Raw genomic sequence first — 25,714 nt, 5'->3', positions numbered from 1 at the left:
CCGCGGAGGAAGAAGGGAAGGAAGGAGCTCGGGATGCGCAGGAGGTCACGAGAGAAGCGGGGCAAGTGCGAGATGTCAGGCGAGTGCAACGAAAAACCCTCGCTGTAGAGGTTTAAATAAGGTTCCGACTGGGTCACTAGCAAGTGGCCCCGAAATCTTATCCCCCGACCGGTCGCTGCGATATTAGTGGAGGAGATGAAGGCGCGGAAATCGAGGCGGCAGATACTACTCGATTACGATGTCGTCATCCCCGCCGAGAGCGCGACAACCGAAATTTGAGGATACCAGAAAATATGTCGCTGTCAGTTGACTGGTCACGTCAAAAGATTCCACTGAAGCACTCGGTCCCTGACGGTTCGTTTCACAAATACATCCACTCGGATCACTGGTCAAGAGGATAAAATGGATCGAGGCAAACAACGCCAAAGTCGCATCCATACCAGTCGGATCCGTGCTCCAAGCGTCGCTTCGTCGTTCCAACTCCAATCCATTCGGAGACTAATGATGGGGTTATAGTCCTAGGGTATGGTCATAGGCCTGCCCAATGGGTCCTACCCAAGGACTACCCTTCATAAGGGGTAAGGCCCTTAGTCAGTTCCGACTGAATTAAGGACTTCCCATCATCCAGTCGGTGACGATTCCTACATCATCCAGTCAGAGATGAGCATTCGGAGCGTATCAAAATTACCGACTGGATTCCACTCTGTACATCGTAACCCCCCTGGAGGGCAACGGTCATACGTTTCCATGTACCTTTATTAGCATTTAAGACATACGTTACCTGTAACGTAGGCATTTATTCACCACTACTCCATCCCTGTGCACCGAACCATTGTGAAGGGCAGCGCACTCTATATAAGCCGCCCTTCCCCACTGGAGCAGGGGTTGGCAATTCACTGTAATCCATATTCCACTCGACAACAAGCTCACAAGAGCACTGAGACGTAGGGCTTTTACCTCCACCGTAGAGGGGCCTGAACTCATACAACCTCGTCGTAGCTAAGGCTCTGCCCATCCTTTCGTACCCTACACATCTACTATCAGACTTATTCCCACGACATCTATTATTAAAGGAAGAATCACTTCTATACGTACATCGTCGGCGTTTTTACCAAAAATCCCTCAATTTCTTGAAAACCAACGAAAAAATCACTCCGTTTCTTGAAAATCAACTTGCGGTCTTTTTTTAAGTGGGGAAAAACGATTCGTTTTTCAAAAAAACTCCCTACGCAGCGTCACTCCAGCGCATATCGTCGGCTGCACGGCAGCGTCCGCCCCTCCTCCCCTTCCCTACCCCCTCCCCCCTTTTCCTCGTCCCCTCGCCGCACGGATCCGGCGGCGGCGGGGTCTCTCGCACGGCGGCGGCTCGACTTGGAGGGGGGTCTGCTTTGAGCGAGGTCAACGGCCAGGGAGTTGCGTCTGACGATGCGTCACGGCGGGCGTTGGCTGCAGCGGGCGTGAGCGAGGCGAGGGACGGCGGCGCCGATACCAGGGGAGGACAGGGGACGCCGGTGCGTCGTGACGGTGGTTCATTTAGAGGCGCACATGGAGCGGGGCGCTGCGGAAGGGGATGACGAAGGCGGATGGGCTGCATTGTAGGGGACGTTGTGGGTGGACCACACCTTCCCGGGGCGGGCTCCGGGGGCCACCAGCACGTCGCTGGTGGCGCAACGCGTGGTGGCGCCGGTGTGCGCGGGTGTGGCTCATAGTGTGCAGCTTCGGCAACCCGCAGCGATACAAGCACTTCGTGTGTGCCAGCGCGCTCGTGGCCGGCAACGAGGCCAGCGCCGGCAGCGCCCCGGGAGGACACCGTCGTGCCTGGCCTCCCGGCCTCCACCAGCATCGAGCGCCTCGAGATCCTCGACGACGGCTGCCATATCCTCAGCTTCAGCATCGTCGGCGGTGAGCACCGCCTCCGCAACTACCGCTCCGTATCCTCCATCACCGAGTTCCAGCCGGGCCCCTACCGCGTCTTCGTCGAGTCCTACGTCGTTCCTGATGGCTGGCGACACCGGTGCTCAACAGGGGAAAAACTCAAGTGACGAGTGCTCTCAACAAGATGGCGTTGCGCTCATATTTTTACATTTCATCTTTGTACCTCAAATACAATTATATTCTCATCCTAATCAATGTGGAAACGTATTCAACGTCTGGGAACTAGATCATAAGTACTACTCCAAAACTGGGAGATTCCTCTGTTTCAGCTCTTTACTTCAATTTTCATCTTATATGTTACCATTAGTGTGTGCATCCAAGCTCTTTGGTCAAATTTTCTATTCACTACTTATGTATCCACATTCAATCTCAGATGTTGCATTAAAGTATGACTGTCTGAGATGCCCCCTCGCATTGCCTGTAACAATGAGTTCATTACTTCTGCATAAAATGGCCAAGAGAAGTTCAGTTCAAGCTAAGCATACAATTTTTGAATATGGTAAAGCTGGAGATAGAAAAAATATCACTTCTAATGCACCAAGTGGCCCCAGAAGGTAGGTTATGGTGTTCGACTGCATGACACGATGTGTCTTTCCCTTGATAAGATGTAAAGTTTTCCTAACATGCTTTGTCAGATTAATATAATTCATGCACATGGCTCTGCTATTTTGAGCTAGCCCTCTGCTCTGTTTCCTGTACAGTTGGTTACATTCCACCCAAGGTCTATTCAGCAAACATGTTTCATGTCTGGATTTGTAATGTGTAATATAATTCTACAAGATAGTTTCATGAAAGTTGATTCATTCGGGAGAGCTGTGGCTGGGATTAGAGAATTATCAGGTGGTGTGTCCAAAGGAGGATCTGGTGTAAGCACCAAAGACAACAACATGCAGGTATGGTCTGACTAACATTTCTAGCTATCGTAAATACCCATGATATTGTGTCCCCTTATATAAGAGTTGGCTAAAAACTAACACATGTATGATTTGTGTGTTGGTGCTTATCAGCTTATAGCATTGCATAGTTTGCATCGTCAACGATATAGCCTTCCTAGCATATGAGTTTCTCTGCTTGTTCATGCATTTTGCTGAAATGCAGTATTTGATCCTATGGATATATGAGAAAACTGGTTCATGTATGTGGAATTCTCAAAATCCCGAAAAAGCTTGGTAGCTGGACTGGCTTGAGGTAGAGCATATGAAAATGACATTCACTTCACACTTTATAGCATGTTTACTGAAAATGTAGGACCAAATTTAGGTTAGGACTTAGGAGGACAAGAATAAGTATCATATATCCCGAATTGGCACCCCGAATAACCTTTTATTTTTTGACTGGACCTCGATGTTAATAGGTTCATCATTTTTGCCACTAGCAGCCTGTTATTTTTGTCCCGTTGTGCTAGTCTATATCTATATCTACTAGCAAACATGTACGTGCGTTGCATCGGGGAGTAAACATTTTATTTTATTTAAGCTATTATTTTAATTTTGATTCAATTTTGATTCCGACTCTTCATATTGATGGCGTGCACTTACAATTTTTATCTAAGCCATTATTTTAATTTCTATTCAATTTTGACTCTGACTCGTCATATTGATGGGTGCACTTACGATCACACTCACACAATATCTGGGTGGGCCGTTCGACAGTAACGAGGCCGACCTATAAATTAACTTTATTTAAGGAAGCCTATATGTATCATTTTCACATACATCGGATGGAACACAAATTAAGATCGTAAGATCACACAAATAGATCGGATATTTTTAAAATAAACCATGATGTACTTATAATATTCATGAATTATAAATGTATCTACATTCACAATATTGCTTATATGTTCACTATAAAATGATAGTGTAGTCCGATGGTATGTACTTAGGGTCCTAGATCATGCAATATGTAGAAAGAGAGAACCTCATGCAAGTATAGCATGCCCAAGGACTATTTTTTTCGTTCCCTCCTTGTCAACCAACGCCGATACGAAATAAAGACGGATCATGTACCATCGATTAACGTTGCACCGTAAATTTTATTTTAAAAATAATAAACATGTAAAATAACATCATATTCAAATTTTATACATTTTTCTAATCAAATTTCATATATAACATGTTAAAATTAGATTTATGGTTTAGGACATATGTTTATTTGAAAATATATATTAATTCTTAATAGATGAGGGACAATTAACTAGTATATTAGGGGGTTTTATGTAAAACTAGAAAAAGGTTCATTGTTACTTAAAGAAGGACCGCGGGTTACTTTGAATAAAATATAAGAGGTTGTGTGTAAAATGTAAAAAAAAAACGGTTCGTCCCGACTTAAAAACGAGCTACGGGTTAATTACCCAAAAAGATAGGGATTTTTTCGTAAAAATGCGACGACGTACGGTAGAAGTAGTATTTACTTTATTATTACCGACACAAATGCCCTTGCGTTACAATGAGAGACATTGTTACATGTCTTATGTCTACACCTATTTTCCTTCTTGCTCGTCTCAGTTTGTCATACGCACATGTGTTACAAGTGAATAAAAATTCTTTACACTCCTATGATTTTCCTATATGCTCTTTGAAGAGAAAAAATGGCTAGCTTGATTGATGAAACATGTTAAATACCTTGACAGTGCTTCATATATTTTCATTTTAATTACTCCCTTTGTTCTTAAATTTGTGCTCCGTATATTTAGATTTATGGGTGGGACAACTGCCCTTAAAAGTACCCTCACTGTTTTGTATTTTATTAATACTAGGAAAAGGGACCGTGCGTTGCAACGGAGAAAAAAATACCACACACTTTTAATCTTTTTATAATCATTTCAATTTATTAAAATAATAAGCTAACTAACTAATGTAGTCAGTCCTATCATATTTTGTTGAGAAATCAACCCGTCCATTGTTAATTTCACCATGATGAGAAATTGAGCGGAACAAGCAAAGCAAAACAAAGAGGCTACGTGAATTGATCAATGGACTGTTATCTTATTTCACTCATGGGGTAGAGAATGTGGGATCAGATGACAAACTGAAGGTGGTGTTCCATTCTCTGTCTCTACAATAATGCAATCTTACATTCAATACATTCATTCATCAGCAAACAAAACCCCACAAAACAAAATTTCTTGCCGGTGTTTGGCACACGGTTGGAGGCATGGGGAGGGGATCTCACTAGATGATGAGTTCCTGCCGGAGGAGGGGATACGATGAGGGGAGCAAGGGTTATGCGCCTCTATCTAGCCACAAGGAGTCATCGTTGCCGCGCCATAACCTTGGAGTTCCCCGTGTGAGCCATGGAGGCCCACCTCCACCTGCAAGTACTTCGCTCCGCCGCGCCTTATCCACGCGCCATCGCTGTTCTGCATCGAGCAGACGCATCATCCCCAGTCACTGTAGTTGTCGCATTGATTTGATCCAGAAGCTGTGCTCGAGCGCCGAAACGGGGGCAGCAAGCGGACAGAGGTACGACCGCCGAGGCCAGTGGATTGAGATCGACAGTAGTGGTGGTTGAGGTCGGCCGCGGCGGCAAGTGGTGTGGCAGCGGCCTGGGCATAGGCCAGGGTGGACCAGGGTCACCACGATGCACTCGAGCGCCACAACAGGGGCAGTGAGCGGGGAGAGGTACGGCCGCGGAGGCGGGTGGGTTGAGATCGGCAGCGGTGGCGGTTGAGGTCGGCCGCGGCGGTGAGTGCTGTGGCAGCGGCCTGGGCACAGGCCAGGGTGGACCAGGGTCGACGCGATGCGCTCGAGCATCGCAACGGGGGCAGTGAGCGGGGAGAGGTACGGCCGCGGAGGCGGGTGGGTTGAGATCGACAGCGGTGGCGGTTGAGGTCGGTCGCGGCGGCCTGGGCACAGACCAGGGTGGCCGAGGGTCGACGGAAGGAGGCGATGCGTACGAGTATAATTTTTGCAGAGAATCGTTTTCTCCTTTTGCGTTGCAGATAAATGATGGAGCGCGGGTTGAATAACAAAAATAACAGTTTTTTTTATAAAAATGTTGCGGTGGGTTTTCCGATGGAAGCAATAGCCCCTTTAGTATTAGGTATAGATAAAAGTATGCTCAATAAAAAAAATAACAAAATGCGCTTACGTGGGATCGAACCAAGGACTATGGGGTAAAAGGGTTGAGCTCTAGCCATTGGGCTACTAATATGCTAGTGGTAAATTTGCAGTCCGCTGGTTAATAACCGTAGTAGAGCGTAGCGACTTTACAAAGAAAAAACAAAACGTTGGGTCGTTGGGAGGAGGCAGCCTTGCGACGCGCCTTGGGCTGCGCGGCCCACACGGGCAGCTCGGGCAGAGATCGAGTGATCAACGGGGGCTCGTCCCCTTCCTCCTGCCCAATATAGGAAGGCAGCGACGATGGATTCTGGCAAAGCAACGACGCGAAGGGCACGATCCGGCAGGAATGGCTCCGTGGCAACCGGATCTGGGCAAGGGAGCGTGGATCTGAGCGGCGGCGTGCTGGAGATGCGGTTGCGAGCTCGGGCGTCCATGGTTGTTCCCTGTAGACAAAAGATGGTGAGGCAGGAGAGAGATGAAGAGGGAAGAAAACGGGGCGAGCTGTGCTGCTGGCCTGGGTCATCCGCGAGGCTCCGACCAGAGTTGGTTGGCGACGTGAGGTAGACAGGGTCGGGTGGCGGAGGGAGCTCAGGATGCAATCAGGCTCGGGAGCTCCTCTTCGAGAGCGAACGCGCGGTGCGGGCTACGCCTGCTCGGCCCAGATCGGGTCTATGGCGGGCCGAATCTAGGCCCACGCGGGTTGGTGCGGGAGGAGGGAGACAGAGGCACGACGGTGGTGACTCTAAAGATGGAATGTGGTTTAATTAATAAAAAAGACAATGGGTTTTGTGTAAAACGACGCAACGGACAGGCATAAACGATCTGTCGTTTAATAGTAGGTACAAATATTTTGGTATATGGTGGGACCCAGGTAATATTTCTTCCGCGTTTTCTCGTTCTCCCAATTTGGTTCTGCAGGACGCACAAAGCTTCGACGTCCCGGCGTGTTAACGTAGCAACAGCTCGCGTCACTAAAACCTTGGGCACATTAATGACAAACAAACCGTGTCACTGAAAAATGCCAACAAAAAAATACCAGACCATGAGGAATAGAGGGACCTCCTATGTGGCGCCTTCAGTGCCCGTTAGGGGAACCGGTGCTGGCACCGCTCTTCCTCATTGGACGGTCCATGTAGAATACGTTGGTCATTAAAAAAATCGAAAAAAAGTTTATAGAATTTTAAAAAGATCAGATATGCCAAAAAGTTCAATGTTTACGAAAAAAGTTCACCGATTTTTCAAATATGTTCATGGAGTTCCAAAAGTTCATAGAATTCAAAAAAATCATCAAATTTCAAAAAAAGTTGATTTATTTTGAAAATACTTCACGAATTTTAAATTATGTTCATCGGTTTTAAAAAAAATCACCGATTTCAAAAAAGTTCGTTAATTTTTAAAAAGGTTCAGCGATTTAAAAAAATCATCGATTGGAAAAAAGTTCACGGACTAAAACACATACAAAATCTCTAGATGGGTCGGTCCATTGCGGAGCGCTGCAGGCGCTGATTAGGAAAATTTACGGCGCGTGTGGCGCTAAATAGGGTTTGCCTTGAATAAATCGAGGGCACTCAAGCTAGATCCTTGACAGTGTTGACGGAAAACCCTATTCGCTGCTCTATGCACAACGCTGTCGGAGGGTCGATTTTAAATGGGCTGGCCCATTTAGTGGAGTTGCAGCATCCGGTTTTGGGAACCTTCTAGAGCGTTCCCTGAGTCGGGTTTTTATTTCTTTACTTTTTTTTTCTCTTTCTGTTTTTATTTTCAAAAATATTCTGAATTTTCAAAAATGTTATTTCATTTAAAAATAATGATTTTGGATTTTCAAAAAAAATCTAGATTTCAATAAAATGTTGTGTATCTTCGAAAAATTCTGCTCGGTTTCAAAATTTGTAATTAAAAATCAAAAAATGTTCATGCTTTAAAAAATTGTTCGCCCTTGCAAATTTCTTCAGAATTTTTCAAAATCGTTCTTGGTTTCAAAATTTGTTTTCAAAATTCAAAAAATGTCCGTGCTTTAAAATTTTGTTCGTGCTTTCAAATTTGTTCAGGGTTTTTCAAATTTGTTCTGTGTTTCAAAATTTTGTTCTCAAGATTCAAAAAATTTTCGTCCTTAATTTTTTTTTCGCTGTTCCATATTTGTTAATGATTTTTCAAAATTGTTCTTGGTTTCAAAGTTTGTTCTCAAAATACAAAAACTGTTCGTGCTCTAAAAATTTGTTTGCGCTTTCGATTTTGTTCGAGGTTTTTCAAAATTCTTCTCCTTTTCAAAATTTTGTTCTTTGGATTCTTCTCCTTTTCAAAATTTTGTTCTTCAAATTCAAAAAATGTTTGTGTTTTAAAAAAATGTTTGCACTTCCAATTTTTGTTCAACTCTTTTGATCTTACCACACACAAAGGAGGCTCAATGATTTTGCTATTGGACCTGGCCAACTTTGGTTAGTGAGAGCTGGTATTGCGGCCACGGGCGACGAGAAAGACAAAGAGGAGAAGCGAAAACATGAGTCTGGTGTTATATTAAAATAGAGGATGTGGACCCGACGATGAGGTGTTAGTCATGTTTATTATGTTAGGGGCATGGGGTGAGGTCTTTAGCCATGCTTAGTGGGTAAGGGCGTGTGAGGGATGTTTTCTCCCGTGACGTATTTGCTAGTTTGAATAAAATAGAGAAAAAGGCTGATGTAGAAGGGCTGCTGATGTGGATAGCTTGCATGTTAAGATAAATAGAATAGTGAGGATGAATCACTTAAATATACTAGTTGATACACTGCTCCGGTGAATTTTTAGCCTATATAGTAGTTGTTTCGTACGAACGTTTTTTACGTAAAACCTTGTAGGAATGTGGATGAAAAAGGAGAAGAATAGGAAAGCTAACATCAAATTAATTGTATTGCCTATTCATATTGTCATGCTTGTTTGGTCAAATTAAGTTGAAGAAAAAAATTATTCCATCAAGACATGAAGTAACATGCATACTTGTACAAAAGCCTTGTGAGATAATTCAGCATATATCACTACACAAAGGCTTCAGTTGGTGTACACAGACACTAAGAAAACCTGATTTGAAAAAACCAGCAGTGTACAACAAAACTCATGGGGCCAGTGATTAGAAACTCGAAGATCGATAACTTCTTTTTTTTAGAACATGCAAGAGCATTGCATGTCTTTTCCATTAAGAAGGGGGAAGCCCAATTACAAGGTCATTACAATTCAGCTCCGTCCTCGACCGGCATGTTGCTACGCTCTAGTGAATTTGAAATGGATGCCCACCCTCTACCCTAGCATGACTCCAAAGACGGAGCTTGGTCCTAATTAGCGCAACCGTGGCCGTGGCCGGGGACGCCTTGTGCTCGAGGACCTCGCTGTTACGCTCAAGCCAGATGAAACGTAAAGTGGCCAAGGTCGTGGTATTAAGATGTCTTGTTTGGCCTGCCGGCGCCGCCTCCACCATCTGTGGCCACCATTCTGCTAGGGGCTGCGCTCCATCCGGCGTGGACCTGTGCAACCTTAGTGGAAGCAGTATGTTATACCAGACCTCACGGGAGTAAGCACAGCCCAGGAGCATGTGAGAGTGGTATCCTCATCTTGCTGACAACATAGCTGACATAGCCGTGTGTGTGGCATGTTCCTACGTGCCAGTCAATCCGCCGTCCACAACCTAGCTCTCACCGCAAGCCATGCGAAGATCTTCACCTCTAGGGGCACCCATGATCTCCAGATGTGGTTGGCACAAGGTGCGAGCTCCCTACCTAGGAAGAAGGCGGCGTAGGTGTCCCGGGAGGAGTATTTACCGGCCGCACCAAGGCGCCAGGCGGACGAGTCCGGCGCATCGGAAGGGTAACGGGTTGCACCTCCTCCCAGATCGCGAGGAATTCACCGATGGCAGGTACCGATGGCGATCCGCGTACCGCGTCCACCTAGGCGTAGTCATGCAAGGCCTCCGCCACACTCATCCTTTGCCTTGCCGGCCGAACGAAGCTCAGTAGGTTGGGTGCTCGTTGCGCCAGGGCACGGCCGTTCAGCCACGGGTCATGCCAGAAACTTGCTCCGCACCCGTCCCCGATTGTGCGCCGAAGTGCCGCACGGCCAAGGCCCGTGGCCATATCCAATAAGCCTATCTCTAGTCCATCCCAGGGCTTGTCTAGCATCGTCTTCTGCAGCCAGAGCCAAGGCAGACGCAAGGCCTGATTGAGAAGCCACAGGTTGAGCACGCCCATCCCGCCGTATGCCTTGGGGGGGAGCAAATGATATGCCATGCCACAAGGCAACTCCCCCCTTGGCGTCCTCCATCCCGCACCAGAAGAAGCCCCTTCTCAGCTTGTCAATGCACTTGAAGAACCATGGTGGGAGATCAAGAAAAATCAAGTGAAATATAGGCATCACCGAGAGCTTGCAGTTCACCAGCGTCAGCCTTCCCGCCCGTCGGAGGAGGCCGGCCTTCCACGTTGGCAGCTGGGCGGCGATCCGGTCGACAAGCGGCTGGAGCTCGGTGCAGGTTAGGGCACACATTGAGAGGGGGAGGCCAAGGTACGTGATTGGCAGTTCCTTGATGGCGCAACCCGTTGCCTGAACAATGAGCTCCACCTCGTCCACACAGCAACGGATCAAGGAGATGGAGCTCTTCGTGAAGTTGCAGCGTAGTCCTGTGGGCTCCCCAAAGCACTCCAGGATTTGCTTTGTCGCGTCCATCTCGGTCGCTAACGGCCTGAGCAACAGGATGGCATCATCTGCGTATAAAGAGAGGTGATGGTGGACACCAAGTGCACGGAGCGAGGAGAAGATGCCCGCCTCCTCCGCCTTTCGGAACATGGCCGTGAGGACGTCCATGACGATGATGAACAACAGGGGGGAGACCGGATCACCTTGCCGCAATCCCTTTCCGTGCCAGAAGCTTTCGCTGGCCGAGCCGTTGACGAGCACCTGTGTGCTAGCCGTCGAGGGTAGGGTGTACATCCGCCTTCTGCAACATGGGCCGAAACCACGATGGTCCAACACCTCAAGGAGGAATGGCCAGGAGACGCTATCAAAGGCCTTAGCAATGTCGATTTTGAAGATGATCGCCGGTGCTTGCTTGCGGTGGAGGGTGTGAATGGATTGTTGTACCAGCATGAAATTGTCTAGGATGGATCTTCCAGATATGAACGCGCTCTGATTGCGGTCCACCAGCTTTGGAATCAGTGGGGCGAGCTCAGCAGGCAAGGCGTTGGCAATGATTTTGGTGAAGCTGTGGATGAGGCTTATGTGAGTGAAATCGTTGTTGTCTACCGCCCCCTCCGTCTTTGGCAACAGAACGATGAAGGCCTCGTTAAGTTTGCCCATCCCCCTGCCATCTGCATCGTCGAAGGCATGTACCGCCTTCATCACCGCGTCCTTGATGGTGGCCCAACATGATTGGTATAAATGCGTGGTGAATCCATGAGGCCCCGGGGCCTTGTCCGGCTGCATTTCCTTTATAGTGTTCCAGATTAGGGCTTCAGTCAGCGGGGACTCGAGGGCCGCGGTGTCCACCGGCGGCAACCCTAGAGCAGCCAAATAGAGCGTGTGTTGCTGATGCGTCGGCTCCCCAATTAGGTCAGCTTAGTAGTCCCCCGCCATCGCACACATGTCCTCCCGCGAGGCTGCCTCCGTAGCCCCGTTCTTCAGCCTGAAAATATGGTTCTTTCTACGCCGCTGGCTCGCAAAAACCTTGAAGAACGCCTCGCTCGCATCGTCTGCCTCCAGCCATGATATGCGAGATTTTTGCCGGGCAATGGTCCGCTGTAATGACGCCAGTCCGAGCACCTTCTTCTTGAGCTGTTTGCGGAGCCACGCCTCTCCGCTCGCCAGAGGTCTCGTGTCCATCGCCTGATCGAAGCACAGGATGAGCTCGTTTGCCAACAGAATCTGCTCCTTGATGTTGCCAATCTTGGCTTGATTCCATCTAGTCAGCGCCTTGGCAGTGGCCTTAAGCCGCAGAAAGAGGTCCACGAATGGATCCGTTTTTGGAGGCAGCGAGTTCCAGCTCGTTGCCAGCACCTCATGGAACCCGGGCAGCGATGGCCAATAGCTCTGGAAATGGAATCGTGATTTTCGATGGAAGGAGACATTGGTTGACATGAGCAGCGGCAGTGGTCTGAGATGGAGGACAACAAGGCCTGCAACAGGTGATCCGGGTGCCCGACGTCCCAATCTACCGTGGAGAACCAGCGATTGATCTTCTCAAGGGTTAGGTGGTTCCTCTCGTTGCTCCACGTATAGCGTCGCCCAATGAGGCACGCCTCTTGGAGCTCCAAATCATTTAGGAAGCGCTGAAAACGTCCCATCATTCGCCTGTTGATCATGCTGTTGCTTTTGTCCGCCGCCTCCAGCATGAGGTTGAAGTCTCCGGCCACTGCCAACACCCCCGCGCAAGCCGCCCTAACCGCCCGCAACTCATCCAGGAATCGAGGTTTCAGCGTGTCAACAGTGGGTCCATAGACCGTGGTCAGGGTCCACTGATTGCCCCCTCCGAAAGCCATCTCCACCGTGACCGAAAACTGGTCGATTCGGAAGGCGGTGCTGTGGAGTCCCAGGCCACGATGATCCCGCCCGCCGTGCCATGCGCAGGGAGTGCCACAAATGCGTCAAGCCCCAATAAGGAGGATATCACGCGCTGGTTGACCACTTTCAGCTTGAACTCCACGAGGCACACCACCGCTACAAAAGCTTCACCAACCAAGCTCCTCATGGCAGCCCCTCTAGCTGCGTTGTTCTTACACGATGCAATCAATTAAGAAACCCAGATTAGTCAAAACATGGCAGCTTTTGCAAGCAGGAACAAACACCGAATTAGGAGTAGTCAAATCTGCGAAATCTCCTCTTGCTGAACTATGTCGACCACGGCAAACATTGTGTCCATCCTGCACAGCAACTATCAACAAAGGCTCCGAGTCAGCCGCCGGCCGTCGTGCGTGCTTGCCCTTGCAGACTGCTCAAGGCCTCAACAGGAAGAAAAAGTAGAGAGATGCTCACACCGGCGTGCCGCTTGGACTCGTCGGATGGAACCAGGTCAACATGCAGTCGATGTGGTTGCGCAGCAGCTAAAGACAACAGCAACGAGGCCATAGAAGAGGTACATCTTCTATTCTTAAATAGCTACAACCCACTATTCAATTTTCCTCTTCATGTAATAATGCCACATCATCAAATCATGCATGTAGTCAAAAGTTAAATTTTTTATTAATCTCTTTATGCAATACATATCCTCATGCATTTTTTTTCTTCTATTCTTAAATAGCTAGAACCCACTATTCAATTTTCCTTTTCATGTAATAATGCCACGTCATCAAATCATGCATGTAGTCAAAAGTTAATTTTTTTATTAATCTCTTCATGCAATACATACCCTCATGCATTTTTTTCTAGATAATTAAAAAAGACATTTTTATAATAGCTTTTACATTTATATTAATTTTCTAACATTTATTCATATATTTTTTAATAAGTTTTCCACAGCCACGCGCACACGGCGCACTCCACTTTCCAGCTATCCACCTCATGTTCCTCTCCACCAATATCCATGCCCGGTAGTGGTCGTGTACTCGTGTCGTATTGGAGTCACTGGTTCAACGACGATTTCAGAGTGGGAGTGATGCAATATTTATATGACCAAGCAGAGCAATAGTAAGAGGTGACATTTGAAGAGAGGGGGTGGAAAAAGAGCACTATTATAGGATCCGAGGAGTCACGCTGCTAGTGGCTGTTAACTGTGGAGGTGATGAACGACACTGGATGGACTTCATACAGAAACCAGAGAAGAGAAACATCTGTTATGATTTAATTAACGAGAATACTAACCTTCAGTCGGCAGTAATTTAGCAACAGATCCAGACGATCCGAATTCTATCTGTTCTGAATCGAACGGCCACATGAAGTCAACACTAAATGCTGAGCTTGAAAAGAAAGAGAAAAAAGGGACAAGGATGGGAATCAAACCCTAGACCTCAAAAAAGAACACCACCATACTAATCATTCCACCAGAACATTGTTGTTGGGATAATTAGTGATGCTTTGAATTTAATGCTTACTGGCTCTTCATTTAGGACTGAAAATCCAAACGAGTTGCTACTTTGATGGCGCATTTAGTGGGAAGATTTTCAGAGACGTTGACGTTAACCGCCACGACTTATCTCTAGATGGGATCCACCGCGGTATTTTTTATACACACCACACACCTGATAACTTCTATCTAAATAGGATGATAATATCCACACCATAGACCTGATAACTTAGGTACAAACATCGTGATAACTTTGACCCAAGAAAAGTTGTTGAAGACACAACCGTAATAATTTCTATGTTAATAGCATGGTGATACACGCATAAAAAATATGATAGCTAACACACAAACACCATGATAACTTTTTGACCGGGAGAAAAGATGTTGAAAAGAAATCTTGATGCTAGCAGTTTCCATACTCGTAGTTTTTTAGCCTAAAAAATCGTACTAAAGCTGAGAATTCAACTCAAGACTTTAATATTAAGATCTTAGCACACTAGCTAACTCACCCACTACTTGGCTCCTTACAGGTTCAAATAAGATACCACTTTTTTTATCATTCGAGATGAAAAAGTTGTTGGAATATACCCCGTAATTATAATGTAAATAGGATGATAACTTACGTACAACTAACAAGGTAACTTACATATAAAAACACTGATAACTTTTCACCTTGGGTGAAAAGTTCTAGAAATATCCCATGATGACCTAGTGCAAATAGCATGGTTGTTCACACATCAGACACCTGATAAGTTACATACAACACAATGATAACTTTTTACCCATGGAAAAAACGTTACTGAAACATGTCCTCGTAACTTCTATGTAAATAACATGGTCATTTATGCATCGAGGACCTTATAACGTACGTTCAACCACCATGTTAAATTGACTTCGAAAGAAAACATTGAAACATAACTCTTCCGATAACTTTTATGTAAATTTATGACAATTTTATGCATCACAGACCTAATATCTCACGTTTAAACACCATGGTTTCTTTCATCCAAGGGGAAAAAGGTTTTGAAACATTTCATCGGTAATTTCTGTGTTAAATTACCATACTACCTCATGCTTTAACCTTCTCGCACTGTAGTTACCGGCCTATCATGGTATAGTTATCATGTTGCTCATACTATATTTATCACGCTGGTCAGGACAAAGTTACCAAGCCAATTTTTATTATTTTTTGTGATATGGCAGAAATAAAAAATATTCAAATAACATTGCTTACCTACAATAGACAACAAAAAAGATGGCTTAGGTGGTTATTAGGCTCAATAGCTACATAGGCCTCGGTTCGAATCCTCTTTCAAGCACTTTTATTTTCTTTTCATATTATGCAGCAAAAAACCAAAAAAAACCTCTAGCGATTCACTACGGTTTTTAAGAAAAGGAAAAAAATAAATGCAAGCGACCATGAGATGATAGCGATCAGGTACTGAAGGAAACGTGCGGATCTGTTGCTAACCTCCAATCGACTCAAAGTTAGCACTGTCCTTTAATTAATGGGACAATTACATTTGAGCTCCTAGTTGTGTCACACCCGTTTGATTTGCCCCTAGATTAAAAAAACCCTTGTTTTTGTCCAAGCTTGTTTGTTCCTCTTATGTTTTTGCGGTTTAACCATTTCACCGTCACTTTGAAAACTTCATAACAAATTCATACAAACTCAGAAAAATTCAAATAAGATATCAAAATATTTGGAAAAACATCACCTATATCAGAATGTCATTTAAATTCAATAAAAAGTATTGGAAAGTTCCCATCTCAATTTGAGCTCATATGATGTCACCAAAAATAGTAAAATCCAAAAAAAAGAAAACAAATTCAAAAAATTCTAGAATATTTTTTAGTGGAAAACATCGAAAAATATGTTGAGTGATTGCAAAGTTTCATCTTGGAATGACATTCACGGATGTCGTGGCGAAAATTGATGCTCCAAAACAAAAGCATTTTGGAGTGCTGGTTTTTTTTGCCACGACTTCCACAAATTTCATTCCCTGAAGAAACTTTGCAATCACTCCAAACATTTGTCAATGTTTGCCACTAAAAAAATTGGTAAGTTTTTGAATTTCTTTTCATTTTTTTGTATTTTACTATTCGTGTTGATATCATATGAGCTCAAATTGAGATGAGGACTTTCCAACATATTTGTCATGAATGTAAATGACATCGACATGTAGGTGATGTTTTTCAAAAAAATTGATATCTTATTTGATTTATTGTGAGTTAGTATGATTTTTTATGAATATTTTAAACTGACGGTCAAAGGGTCAAAGGACAAAAGCATAAGCGGAGCAAACGAGCCTGGACAGAAATGAGAGTTTTTTGAATCTAGGGGCAAATCAAACGGGTGTGACACAACTAAGGGCTCAAATGTATTTGTCCCTTAATTAATCCCTGCTTGCCTTAATCGCACGTAGTTTGCGTTTGGCAATAGTCGTGTTTGTTCCTTTTAGCAACTACCATCTCTTCTCAATAAACACCACTCCTATGCGTCTCTTCTCCTTATATAAAAGGCATCTTCATCTAATAAACAAAATACTAATTTCATTACTATTGCTTTCCATCGTTTTACATTGAACAACATCAACCGATAGGAAGATAGAGAGAGCTGTATTGAAGCGTCATCGGTGGGGAGAACTATGTTTCTTGTACTATGGTGGGTCCCCCATGTAAGTGTGTAAAGAAATGTTGATGTGGATGGAGTGCTGATGTGGACAACTTGTAAACGATAATGGGGATGAGTGTCTTAGGTATATAGGATAGGATAAGATTAAGTATCTAGAAAACTCAATTAATGTACAAAAAGGGCCAAATGAGCACCGGATAATTGCATATTTTAGCATGCCGCTCGTATCTCTTTGTTGCATGTATAGAACAATCCATGCGAGAGGACGCATGGAATGTCTTTTTTGCCCACAAAGGCGACGTGTTCCATATCAAAATCACGAGGCTTCTTGTAAGAAGCTCTCGCTTCTAAGAGGCTTGTCCTAATACTTGTCCCAAGTTGGTCAAATTGTATACCATGTCGTATATGTGTCATGTCATAACATCGGGGTAAGTTTCATGAATTTAAGATAAGCTTTTGATTTACAATGATTTTAAAACTTATATTCTTAATGTTTGGTGCCTAGTCACGACATTGAGATGTTTGTAATCCATCCACATTCATTGATTGTGACCTAAATATGGACCTAAGGACACGGAAAATGTTTTTTCAACCATTTATTTGTCGTGGAGCATGTGATTGTAGTTCAAATTTGAATTATGCATATTAATTGCCTAAAAAACTCTACTAATGTATAAAAAGGGCCAAACGAGCCCCAAATAATTCCATATTTTAGCATGACACTCGTATTTATGTGTGGGAGATGTATAATAAAATTCAAGGTGAAAGGACGCAGTGAATGTCGTTTCGGTCACAAAGGTGACATGTTACCTATCGAAACCATGAGGCTTCTTGTGACAAGCTCCGGTTTGTAAGAGGCTAGTCTGAGAACTTGTCCCAAATTGGTCAAATTTTGTACCATGTCGTATATGTGTCGTGTCATGACATCGGGGTAAGTTTGATGTATTCCAGACAAGGTTTGGATTCACAAGGTTTTAAAAACCTATATTCGCAATGTTTGCTGCCTAATCAGGAGGCCAAGATGCTTGTAATCCATTCACATTCATTCAATATGACCTAAACATGGACCCAATGATACAAAATAAGATTTTTCATCCCATATTGATGCTATGGAGCATGTGTTTGTAGTTCAAATTTGAAATATGCATATTAAGTGCCTAGAAAACTCAATTAGTGTGTTAAAAAGGGTCGAACGAACCACGAATAATTTAAAGGAGTTCTACATAACCGCCATATGACTGTATGTGTGTAAGCACTGTGTGCGCACGTGTCATGATAGCTAGAGCTTCCTGCTTTGCTAAGTTATCCATTTTATACTATTAAAAAGATATTCTATCCAAACACGCTTCTCACGCCACTCCCCCAATCGGTTTCGCGCCTAAGCACCGGCCCTGTCATCACCGTCTACGAGGAGAACGAGATGGAGCAGGCCGGAGAGCAAGAGCGGCGTCGCGCAATCGAGCATGAGCGAGACGTCATCATCAGTCCCTGCAGACATTGGCCACACCACCATGCCACCATCACACACAGTTTCTAGTACTACCAGAAATGCTTGAGATATGTAGCTGCTCCTACGAGGTGACCATCGGGACATGCCTTATAAATGATAGGAGGCAACCCTTATGAGCAAGGTCCCGCTTTCCTATCCCTAGTTGATTCTAATGAAACACCGAAGTTAAGCGTGTTGTGGCTGGATTAGTCCAAGGATGGGTGACCAGGTGGGAAGTTGCTAGATCTCAAGATTCATTTAGGCGGTGTGATACGATCACTAAATGCTCGTAGTGATCTGTCAATCCGGCCAAATAAATCTTGTCCTTGTTTTGAAAATATTGATAATGGTTTTATTTTGTTATTTGTTGTTTTGAATTTTTTTATTTCAACATATGTTGTGCCTTTTTATTTATTTCAATAAAATTTTCTCTTGATTTTCTTTTGATATTTGTTGTTCTGAAAATTCCAACTAGATGGTACCACGTTAGAGCTATGGCATAGGGGATTTGAACAGGTCACCCATACATATATTTGGGATGCATGCAGGTGATGGTGGTTGCTACCTCTTGAGCTTGCGTTGGTTTTCCCTTAAAGAGGAAATGGTGATGCAGGGAAGTAGATAAGTGTCGTGGGTATAAGCCTGACAGTAGATGTGTAGTTTACGAAAAGGATGGGCAGAGTCCCAGCTATGGCGAGGTTGTATGAGTTTAGGCCCCTCTACGGTGGAGGTAATAGCCCTACGTCTCAGTGCTCTAGGAGCTTGTTGTCGAGTGGAATATGGAACACAATGATTTGCTAACCCCTGCACCAGCGGGGGAGGGTGGCTTATATAGAGTGCGCAGCCCTCCACAACGGTTCTGATACAGGGGTGGAGTAGTGGCGATTGAATGCCTATGTTACAGGTAACGCACGTCCTAAATGCTAATAAATGCACCTCGAAACGTACGACCATTTCCCTCCAGGGGGGTTACGATGTACGGAGTGGAATCCAGTCGGTTAGTTTGATATTCTCCGAATGCTAGTCTCCGACTGGGTGGTCGAGGGCCTGTTACCGACTGGATGATGGAAACTCCTTAGTTCAGTCGGAACTAACTAAGGGCCTTGTCCCTTATGGGGGGTAGTCCTTGGGTAGGACTTACAGGGCAGGCCTATGACCCTACCCTAGGACTATAACCCCATCATTAGTCCCCGAATGGATTGGGTTGGAACGACGAAGCGATGCTTGAAGTTTGGATCCGACTGGAACGGATGTGACTTTGGCGTTGCTTGCCTCGATCCATTTTATCTTCTCTGACCAACGATCCGAGTGGAAATCTTTGTGGAACAAACTGTCGGAAACCGAGTGCTTCCAGGGTATCTCTTGACGTGACCAGTCTACTGACAACGGCGGATTTTCTAGGATCCTCAAATTTTGGCTTCCGCGCGCTTAGCGGGGATGACGCCAGCGCGCTCGAGTAACGCCTGACGCCTCGATTCTCACGCCTTCATCCTCTCAACTGATATCGTCGCGGTCGGTCGGGGGATAAGGTTTCGGGGCCACCTGCCAGCGACCCAGTCGGAACCTTACTTAAATCCCAGCGGCAAGGGTTTTTCGTTACGCCCGCCGGATCTTTTTCCTTTGCTTCGTCCTTCTCGCCGCCTCCAGCGCACCTAACCTCCCCACTCCTCCTTCCCCTCCGCGGATTCGCAGCTTCCGCCATGACCAAGGGTCAGACCAGTAAGATGGAGGCGAGGAAGAAGAAGGGGAAGGCGGCGGCTCCTGCTCAGCGGCGGCAGCGGCCGTTGTCGGCGGGGTGGATCCAAGGCGACTTCCTCCCCTCCACGCTGACGGAGGGGGATCTGCTGCAGCTGGTGGAGCACGGGATGATCGTGCATAGGTCTTGGAGGCTGCCGGCGGAGAATGAGGTCGAGCCGGCGCCCCGGGAGGGGGAGCGCGTCCTGCTGCTCAGCCATGTTTATCGATGTTTCTCTCTGCACCCGCATCCTTTCTTCAAGGGCATTATGAACCACTTTGGGGCACAGCTTCACCACTTTCCCCCGAATGCTATTGCCCATCTCTCCGCTTTCATTGTTCTGTGCGAGTGCTTCATCGGCTGCCCTCCCCATTGGGGGCTGTTCAAACATATATTCTCTGCTAGATCTCAAACTATCAAACGACTCAGCCAGTCGGATGATAAAACACATCTTCTCCAACTCTGCGGAGGCTTAGGTTTCCAAAAGAAGAGTCGGAGTAGTTATCCTGCTCTTCAGCTGAGTTAGTCGGTTAGGAAGTGGCAGTCGACGTGGTTCTACTGCCAAGACGTTGCCTGCCCGAATGCCTCGACAGGGATGCCTCCCTTTAGCTTAGATCGTCCCGCTCCACCTAAGCAGCTTGCGCTCACGAAGGCGGAGAAGATCGACATCCAACCCCTGGTCGACGCACTCGTAGACGTCGTCAGAAGGGGAGTCACCGGCAAAGATTTGCTGGAGATTTTCCTTGGTCGGCGCATACAACCACTACAGGCTCGCCACCACGCCATGTGGCACTACATGGGGCCCGAAGACTCCACTCGGACCAACGTCTTGAGCGTGACCGAGGAGAAGGTGGTGTCGTGGGTGCTCCAGATCACAGGCGCCTGTGAGAACCCCAGAGGGTCTCGGCGAGTGAGGGCTTTCAGCGCGGACAATCCTCCTCCGAACCAGGTGAGTACTATTTGTCGAGTGCACGTATCTGTCTTAGTTTTATCACTTTCTTGAATCTCTGCCTGTCGTTTGATGTCGCCGACTGTATTTTACGCAGAAGTGGACCAACTGGTTTTCTCCTGTCTCGAACGGGAACCCGGCCGAGGAGGAGGAAGAAGGCAGCCAGGAGGGCAGTGTGGAGAGCGGCGAGTATGTCTCCAACAGTGGGGAGACGGAGGAGGAGTCTGGTGAAGAAGAGGAGGAAGACGAAGAGCAGGACTCGCCGCCTCCGCTGCGAGAGCACCGGACCAAGCGCCGACATGAACCTGCGGTTCCCTCGGCCCCTCCGGCATCCTCGAGTGCTCCGCCTGCTTCTCCCGTGGTTCCGAGTGCTCGGAGCAACAAGAGGGCCAGGGACGTTGCTGTCGAGCCCGTGGGTCAGCCTTCCAAGGTGGCCAAACCGAGTGGGTCTAAACCTCGGTAGGCTTTGCCGCGGATAAGGGTCGTCGTTCCCGTCACCTCGACGTAAGTGTACTGTTCCTCTAACTTCCTCTGATATCCGATTGGACTGCTGTTTTATTGGTCGAATGAATTTCACTCGACACGGTTGCCACCTTTGCCACCTCTCCGGCGCGCCAGGAGGATGATGCCATGGACGCGGACAACGTCGTCTCGTCCCAGCCAGGTGCGTTCTAGCGATTTCGAGAGTTTTATATTATCGCATCGCGGATTCTGTCTTTGGTCTTGCCCCTTTCTTTTTCTGAGATCCAGCACCGCTCGGTCCGGCAGGGGCGATTTATGTGGATGAGGGTGACTAGGGGAGACCTGAGCAAGCTGTGGAGCCTGTCCTTGAGGTTGCCCCGCCAGTTACTGCTCTCGCCGCGGTCATGCCACCGACTGAGGCGATGCCGTCGACTGAGAAGGCGCTGGTGGTTGCTGAACCGACTGGAACGGGCCTTGGGATGCCCAAGGAGCTTCCAACGATGCCATGCCCGTCAAATGTCAAGTTCAACATCGAACACCTCCCGGAGGATCAGGTGGGAGCGGCCAAGGGAGCCATGGTGCAGGCAGAGCTGATGGCGGGAGAAGCCAAGAAGGCGTACGACTCTATCGCCTCTCTGTACCAGCGAAGCTTGGAGCTGCGGGACGATATCCGAGTAAGTAGTCTAGTAAGTATTTGCTTTTCTCTTGTTTCTCTTGTAACCCACTGGGTGTGCTCGGATACCGTATGATGTTTGCAATGGGTTCACTCTGAGTGAACCCAGTGGGTGTAGTCCCCGAGACTTCTGTCGAGTGCTTGCACCGGCAGTTGTCTTTATGCATATTGTCTGTGACTTAGTCATATTCGTAAATAATATGGTCGACTGCTAACAGTTGGGGCACTCGGAGTGCACCTACTGTAAGAGTCTCCGAGAGTAATTTTACTCAGGTCTGGTGGTATTAGCCTTGTAGGCGTAGGTGTTGTCATGAATCTCAATAGGGCGGACCTGTTTGAGTTGCATGCCAGTGGGGTCACTCTCGGTGAACCCACTGGGTGTAGTCCCCGAGACCGCTGTCGACTGCTTGCGTCGGCAGGGGTTTGAAGAACTTAGACTTGGTATTGTTGGATTTGTCTGATCGTCTCTTGGCGCTGACTAGCAGAAAACTTGCGAGATGGGGACAGCATATGAGACTCTCAGGGCAGAAAAGGTGCAATTTGCTGGTGAGCTGGATGCGACACTGATTGCAATGGCTGGAATGAAGGAAGTGCTGGCGGAACGAGAGAAGTCGTTGGGGTAGGCTCGTGAAGTGAACAAAGTGCTGACTGCTGAAGTTGAGAAGATCGGGAAGCAAAGGTCCACGCTGATGGGACAAATGGATGTGCTGAAGAAATGGTGTATAGCGCAGGAGAAATACGTCAGTGACTGGGCTCGGCAGATGATGACACGTCTGGGTGGTAAGTCCTGTTTTTCCGAGTGCTTGTGGTACGTGCGTTACACTCGGCGCTGATTGTTTGCTTGCCCTGTGTTTGCAGATTTTTGCGTGGACGCTGAAGCTGAAGCAGCTGACGTGGAGCGGTCGATTCGCGAGAATATTCCACTCGGCGAGGACACCAATCGAGACCTGCTCGCAGCGCACATTCGCGTGGGCAAAGTTGGTCCTTTCATCGGTCGACTGAGAGAAGTCGTCGGCCGGATCGACAAGGAGCTTTGGCCGGAATATGAGTCGCGGCAGGAGATGGAAAACTTGATGAGTCAACTGGAGGAGGTCCCCAACCGAGTGCAGTCATGGAAGAAATTTGCGGCTCGCTGTGGTGCAGACGTTGCTCTGTCCTTGGTCCGAGTGCATTGCAAGGAGGTGCGCGAGGAGAAGCTAAAAGCGTTGAAGGTCGCCAACACGAAGAAACTTCGATTCGAAGACTTCATGGAAACCTTCCTTGAAAGTGCCACCCGCATCGCCGATGGAATCGACCTAGACACCTTCGTGGAGCCCTCCAGTCCTGGCACCAATCCAGACGACGCATAAGAAAACTTTATCCTCGGTATGCCGAGTGTTGATTTGTAAGAAACTTTGGCCACTGCTGTTGGCCGTCACTTTCTTGTTTCGGTGTGGGTAAGCTTGATCCACACCGAGCCACTATCTTTGTTTGAACTTTGAATCGAATCCTTTGCTCTTCTGTTGCAATTTTGACTCGATTTTTTGTTTGGCATTTCTTGGTGAAGCCAAAGGCAAACATTCGGAACATGTCAGTTGTCTTGACATCTGCATGAGCCTCATTGAGGGTCCGTGGAATTTCCGATTGGATCTGTATTATCACCGAGTGGATCGGTAGGATCGCCGAGTGGATCGGTAGGACGTACTCGGAGGTCAAAGAGTACTTGGGCGATGCGGGATCGCAGCTAGGTTGTCGAGTGCGACTATCAGGTCGCACTCGGGGCGAGTTGGTATTGATGTAGTTGTCAGTTGTTTTGACATCCACATGAGCCTTAATAAGGGGCCGCAACTGATGTAGTTGTCAGTTGTTTTGACATCCACATGAGCCTTAATGAGGGTCTGCCACTCCTGTAGTTGTCAGTTGTTTTGACATCCAGATGAGCCTCAATGAGGGTCAGCAACTCATGTAGTTGTCAGTTGTTTTGACATCCACATGAGCCTCAATGAGGGTCTGCAACTCATGTAGTTGTCAGTTGTTTTGACATCCACATGAGCCTCAATGAGGGTCTGCAACTCATGTAGTTGTCAGTTGTTTTGACATCCACATGAGCCTCAATGAGGGTCTGTGGAGTTCCCGAGTGTACCTGTAGGATACAGTCGAAGGCATGTGGGTGCTTAGGCGATTCTGCATCGCAGCTAAGTCCCCGAGTGTGGCGTTAAGTGCCCACTCGAAGAAAGTTAATACTTAGGCAATTCGTGATCGCAGCTAAGTCCCCGAGTGTGATGTTAAGTGCACACTCGGAGAAAGTAAATACTTAGGCGATTCTGGATCGCAGCTAAGTCCCCGAGTGTGACGTCAAGTGCACACTCGGAGAAAGTTAATACTTAGGCGATTCTGGATCGCAGCTAAGTCCCCGACTGTGACGTTAAGTGCACACTCGGAGAAAGTTAATACTTAGGCGATTCGTGATCGCAGCTAAGTCCCCGAGTGTGACGTTAAGCGCACACTCGAAGAAAGTTAATACTTAGGCGATTCTGGATCGCATCTAAGTCCCCGAGTGTGACGTTAAGTGCACACTCGGAGAAAGTTAATACTTAGGCGATTCTGGATCGCAACTAAGTCCCCGAGTGTGACGTTAAGTGCACACTCGGAGAAAGTTAATACTTAGGCGATTCTGGATCGCAGCTAAGTCCCCGAGTGTGACGTTAAGTGCACACTCGGAGAAAGTTAATACTTAGGCGATTCTGGATCGCAGCTAAGTCTCCGAGTGTGACGTTAAGTGCACACTCGGAGAAAGTTAATACTTAGGCGATTCTGGATCGCAGCTAAGTCCCCGAGTGTGACGTTAAGTGCACACTCGAAGAAAGTTAATACTTCGGCGATTCTGGATCGCAGCTAAGTCCCCGAGTGTGACGTTAAGTGCACACTCGGAGAAAGTTAATACTTAGGCGATTCTGGATCGCAGCTAAGTCCCCGAGTGTGACGTTAAGTGCATACTCGGAGAAAGTTAATAATTAGGCGATTCTGGATCGCAGCTAAGTTTTTTTTTGAGACCGGAGTCTGCGACCGCAGTAGAACTTTGAACCTGCAAAAAACTCAATCTGCTTTATATTATTTCACCAATACTTGTTCTTTACATTGCTTCAGTCGACGGTCACGTGTAGAAGCGCTTCAGGAGATCTCCGTTCCATGCTCGCGGCTCGTCTATCTCCCTGTCGACGTTGTAGAGTGTGTATGCTCCATTGTTCAGCACCTTTGAGATGATGAAGGGTCCTTCCCAGGCAGGAGCCTGTTGGAATTATGCCCTAGAGGCAATAATAAATATAGTTATTATTATAATTCCTGTATCAAGATAATCGTTTATTATCCATGCTATAATTGTATTGAATGAAGACTCATTTACATGTGTGGATACATAGACAAAACACTGTCCCTAGCAAGCCTCTAGTTGGCTAGCCAGTTGATCAAAGATAGTCAGTGTCTTCTGATTATGAACAAGGTGTTGTTGCTTGATAACTGGATCACGTCATTAGGAGAATTACGTGATGGACTAGACCCAAACTAATAGACGTAGCATGTTGATCGTGTCTTTTTGTTGCTACTGTTTTTATGTCTGTCAAGTATTTGTTCCTATGACCATGAGATCATATAACTCACTAACACTAGAGGAATACTTTGTGTGTATCAAACGTCGCAACGTAACTGGGTGACTATAAAGATGCTCTACAGGTATCTCCAAAGGTGTTCGTTGAGTTAGTATGGATCAAGACTGGGATTTG

General features: G+C 46.6%; 1 pseudogene; it reads left to right on the top strand.

Moving 5' to 3' along the window:
* The first annotated feature begins 1,425 nt into the window (after positions 1-1,425).
* LOC123441780 lies at positions 1,426-2,188 on the top strand (annotated as a pseudogene).
* The last annotated feature ends 23,526 nt before the right edge of the window (positions 2,189-25,714 follow it).

Source organism: Hordeum vulgare, chromosome 3H (genome assembly GCF_904849725.1).
Source record: "Hordeum vulgare subsp. vulgare chromosome 3H, MorexV3_pseudomolecules_assembly, whole genome shotgun sequence".
Classification (NCBI taxonomy): Eukaryota; Viridiplantae; Streptophyta; class Magnoliopsida; order Poales; family Poaceae; genus Hordeum; species Hordeum vulgare.
The sequence above is the reverse complement of the archived record's forward strand: the minus strand, read 5'-3'. Positions and strand labels throughout refer to the sequence as shown.